The sequence below is a fragment of the Juglans regia genome, chromosome 1 (genome assembly GCF_001411555.2).
Source record: "Juglans regia cultivar Chandler chromosome 1, Walnut 2.0, whole genome shotgun sequence".
NCBI classification, from domain to species: Eukaryota; Viridiplantae; Streptophyta; class Magnoliopsida; order Fagales; family Juglandaceae; genus Juglans; species Juglans regia.
In genome coordinates this window covers 32,342,739-32,348,337 of record NC_049901.1, presented here as the reverse complement: position 1 = coordinate 32,348,337, position 5,599 = coordinate 32,342,739, and positions in this window count along the sequence as shown.

Below are 5,599 nucleotides of genomic sequence, written 5' to 3'. Positions count from 1 at the left end.
ATTTATCAAGTCGGTGTGTTATTAGTATAGTCCTTGCTGAATATTAAGAGTAGCTTAATCCTTTGCTCTTGTGATGGTATTCCAACCTAAGGGTTTCCACAACATGATTTACAATCTTTTTTTTTTTTTTTTGATAAAAAGGATCTCATTCCATTCATTTAAGAGGACATACATCTTTGACTTCAAACAACAGGTCAATTACAAACGTTAGTAGAATCTCAGTACACTAATATGACTGACATGGTCTAGTCCAGACGGCTTATCTCTAAAAATCGAAGTCTAAGAGATAGCACAACTCTGTTCCCAACAGAGTTCACAGTAACCAAACATAAAACTCCATACCCAACTAGATTGAGTATGGAGAAACCAAACCCCAACATCACCGACTAAGCGGAGGGGGGACAACACCCGGACCTAAGTCTGAAGGGACAAATGTTTTTGGGTTTTTTTGTTTTCTTGAAAATAAAGACAATGCATAAATAAATTACATAGAGAAAACACTGTAAAAAGGGAAAAATAGTGCACAAAAAACGCCTCGGAAGGGAAAACCGACGGTCGGTCTTGGGAGATCCAGAGTCGCCGGTTCGGGAGCTGCCGCGCGTTGCAACGGCAGAGAGCTCCTTGGTGGCGCATGAGGGCCACGCGCCGACGAGCTTCAAAATAATGTTATTATTGATTTTCATGAATCCAAATCTGGCAGCCAAGTCTTAGGTATATGAGTAGACCCCTCATAATCTGTTTATTTTGGGGACTCGTGTGTAATGATAAAAGGAAAGTAAATGATTTTGTGTTCACAAAATCAGCTTTACTTATGCATAGTAGTTGGGGGTGGACATTCTTTTGGTGCATTGCACAAGAGTTTACATGTGTATGACCAATTTTTTTTAGGTTCTCCTACACATGGACATTATTTGTAATTGGTTATTTATTTAACAATTTGAGAAGGTTTCATAAATACATGTATATACGATATTATTTAAACAACTTAACACATTTTGGTACTAGTCTTTCAATCCAAGTTTAAGGTTAATCAGTTTATTTAATTGTAAGAAGAAATAGATGCAGAAAAATTTACTAAAGCAATCACCAAGCTCATGGGTGATCGAAAAGAGATGGGACCCAAGGAACTTGAGCAAATTTTAAAAGAGATGGGATCCAAGAAACAACTCAAATGAAGTCTGCCACATATGTAGTGTGCATAACACACACTAAAGTTGTCTATATGATATATAGCACGAAGCTTGTGCACAAGAACACTAAGAAGTTGCTTGATTTGGAGTGTGTTTAGCTACATTCTATGTATATATGTTGGTAATTTAGTTGACTCACATGTATGAGAAAAAAAATACTTCTCAACAGCTTTCTATGCATACGTAGATGAGATGGACTCTAAATGAAACTTAAATCTTTTTAATTAGTTGATATGGGATCTGTGTACAATCTTAGATTTTTTCTACTAGGCCTATATGTATAATAATTGGTGTTGTGCTAAAAATATCTGCAAGTGCACATAATCATAACAAGTAGTAAATTGTTTTAAAGAAAACGGATGTCGAACCCACAGGGATTAATTATGCTATTGAGTTTGAAATTTACTAAATTAATTACTATTTGAAAAACCAAAATTTGAAGAATAGATTATCTAAATTAAAATAAAGAAAAGAGCATTAAAATTAAGATTTTAAAGATAATAATAATAGATCTAGACCGTTTGATTTCACTTAGCAAATCTCACAAAATTAATTCTTCCTTGTTATAGAATTCCAATTATCCCAAGTTGATGATAAAAATCTCTTAACTATTCAATATTTTCTCTCGATCAATACAAAATACAAAAAATATCTCCAACTAATAACTCCATATCTCTATGTGAATTTAACTAATTGGAGACTCATTAAGTTCCTTGGATTTTTCTTGAAAATCACACTAATCGTGGTAAAGTATCTATACTTTCGCTCAACTAATGGTGCTTAATGCTAGAGTTTTAATCACAAATCACCTCTCGGTCTCATTGTGATTCAATAGATCGAACAATAATTAGCTAAAAAATTGCAAGCATTAAGAACAAGGAATAAACACTCAACCCTCGAAATATTGAAAATACGATAACTTAAAATATAAATTGTGTGTTCAATGCTAAACTACATCAAAACTATAGAAAATAAAATTAGCTCATAATGAAATTGAAAACAAAAAGAATAAAACTAGTGTTTTTCGTTGGAGTCGGTTGATGAAGTATGCAGCTCTCGCCTTTGCTCTCCCAGATCTAACTCCTTGACAGAAACTTAAAGAATAAGTTCTAGACTATTTTTACTCTAAAACTCAAACTCTCCTAAAACTTGGACTCTCCACTATTCATCCCACAAGACAAGATTAAATAGATGTCAAAACTCAAAACAAGATAAATGCGACTACAATCTAACCTAAAGATATGAAAAATAATTTCTAAAGATAAATGTTAACATAAAAGAAATTATCTCAAGAATAATAGAATTATCTAAAATGAAAGATTCAGTAATAAGTAGCTTGATTTACGGAGTTCGAGAGGATTTGGTGGTCAGCATATTGATTGCGGAACTCGGAAGGGTCCAACTGGGCAGATGCCGTGTGCGCTGAATATAACTGGTCTCCTCGCCTACCGAGAGGAAAGGCTCCCAACAGGGATGATAGAACCCTCTCGCTAACCTACCGAGCGGTAAAGCTACTCCTTTATTATTTGTTGCTCACGATGTCGTTTAGGTTGGTCTTTTAAGTTGGTCGGTTAGATTGGTCGCCCAATCTAACTGCCTGGAGCCTTGTCAACAAGTCTTCTTGCCCAAAAGGTAATATATCGCTCATCGCCTAACTCTTATCGCCAATTCTGGTCGCCATTAAGTCTTATCGCCTAAATCTCCTCGACTCTCTTCAGATCTTGCTGCCTCTTGTTAGTTTGAATCCGTAATCTCATCTTTTATATTACAATGCTCTCATTTCGCATTAAATCTTCTCATTCCTTCAAATCCAAGAAAATCATGTAAAATATATAGAAATAAAATAAAATCAATAGTATTGAAGGAGAACTGACACTTTTCATAAATAAAAGAGTAATAAAAATCATATGAAAACCACACTTATCAAATACCCCCAAACTTAAACTTTGCTCACCCTCGAGCAAAGAAAAAGAAAAAAACAATTAAAACAATCATTGGTTTGATTCATAAAATTTATTGTCTCAAAGATTGTCTAAAGTCTATAATTCAAAGGAATCATTCAAGATCAATCAAGTCCAAAAGTTAATTCAAAACTCAATTCCACCGCATTATCCCTCCTCACATTCAAAAATACTTATCACTCTCACTTTATCATTAGCTCCCTAGATAGCTTTATGCAAACAAGTAAATAAATAATGGATCTATAAAAACTCCATAGGCTTGCTTTTCAAATCACTCTCCACTGATGTAGAATAGAAACTATCACCAGGGATCAATTGGTCTTTATTAAGCTTGTAATGTAAGACTAGGATGAGGGCTACAAAGAAAAGATAGGATTCAAAGAAAGTAAGAGAACTTAAGTTTGAACACCAACAGACAAATAAAGCATTCTCTCTTCTAACACAAACATCTCTTCTCAATGCTTGTGAATCTCTCAACATACCTCTCTTTATTGTACTTTCACATATCTCTTTGTTTATCCCTCTATTTGACAAGTCAAACATTTTCTATTCTTTTTTTTTTTTTTAAATGGAAGTATTCCATACATTTTCGACTGCCTTTGTGGATGACTCTCGTCGGCCTTTTTTTGTTGGCCACACAGTAGACAAGTTGGCTTTTCACACCCCCAAACTTATGATTTTGATAATATGACTATAATTAATTTTACTTGTAGACCTTCTATCTCTCTTGCCTTTCATGCTCTTGTGAGTCTGTGACTTTGTGTAAACTTAGTTCTCTTGAAGGTAAGGAAATTAATGTTTAAACTCAAATAGGGTAGGGAATATGAGGTTTATAAGAAATAAAAATATAAGGCTAAAATATAATTCAACAAAGCTCAAAGGGGTGGCTTGGGATAATGATAATAAACAGATAAGTTTGAAAAGTTCAATCGGTCCAAAGAATGCCTTAATCATTTTTTCAGTAATATTTTGTCTAGGATTTTGCCTCAAGTGTAATCAAACAAGTTCTAGAGTAAATTGAGACCATACAAATTCAGAAAATTCACATAAAATTTATCTAGGTACTCAAAACGATTAATGATAATTATAAGCATTCATTGAACATTGAAAATATCAAATTAAGCAAGATCAAGTAAGGAATTAACAACTAGACTTAAGCAATGAGGATTTTTACTAAAACATATAATCAATTTCAATCATATTCATATCAGAGGCTTTTTATTCATAAAACCATACTGTTTTTATCATCATCATCATCATCATGATTATTATTATTATTATTATTATTATTATTATTATTATTATTATTATTATTATTATTATTATTATTTTTATTTTTATTTTTATTTTTAAATAAATAAAATAATATCATTTCCCCTCAAACTTAAATATCACATTGCCCTCAATAGAAAAAAGGAAGAAAAAATAAAGCAAAGAATGAGAGGCGGTAAGAGATGCTCCCTTTATATTTTTTTTCAATTGAATATTTTCCTTGAAGGTGTAGCCATGTACACCTTGGAGATCTCCCTGGCCTCTTCGTTCCTTAAATCTTATGGAAACGGTTTGAGTTCAAGTTTGGGTGGTTCCTCAGAAGGAAATTCCATAGATTTAAATACGTCAAAAGTGACCTATTCCTCGCTGAACCTCAAAATGAGTTTCCCTTGTTGGATATCAATTAAAGTTCTCCCCGTCGCAAGGAATGGTTGGACTAGTATCAAATGGATCTCCTGATCCTCCTCCATATCGAGTACAATGAAGTCGGCTAGGAATATGAACTTATCAACTTTCACTAGTACGTCCTCAATGAGTCCTCTCTGGTATTTAATAGATCTGTCTGCCAACTGTAGAGAGATGATGGTCGACTTTGCTTCTCCAGGACCTAGTTTCCTGAAAATAGAGAGAAGCATTAGATTAATATTTGCTCCTAAGTCACATAAAGTTTTATTAAAATATGAATTTCCTATAGCGCAAGGGATCGTGAAACTCTTAGGATCTTTTAACTTAGGTGGTAGCTTCTTTTGTAAAATTGCACTACTCTCCTCTGTCAGTATTACAGTCTCATGCTCCTCTAACTTCCTCTTGTTTGATAATATATCCTTAACAAATTTTGCATATTTAGGCATTTGCTCTAAAGCTTCAATGAGAGGAATATTAATATGCAGTTGCTTAAATATATTCAGAAATTTAGAGAACTGACTATCAATCTTATTTTTTCTTAATCTTTGCGGAAAAGGAATTGGTGGATCGTAAATTCAAGGAGAATAAGTTTAAGATATAAACTCTCTATATTTCTTGGGTTTTGCAACCCCTTTATTCTCTTCAGTCTTATCAGCTTGCTAGTTGGTTGCATCCCACTCTACTTATTTCACCTCGTACTCGGTTTCCATCTTTTCGGACTCCACATTTCTGGTAGCTTCTGCATCTCACTCGGTATTTAATGTTTGCGGT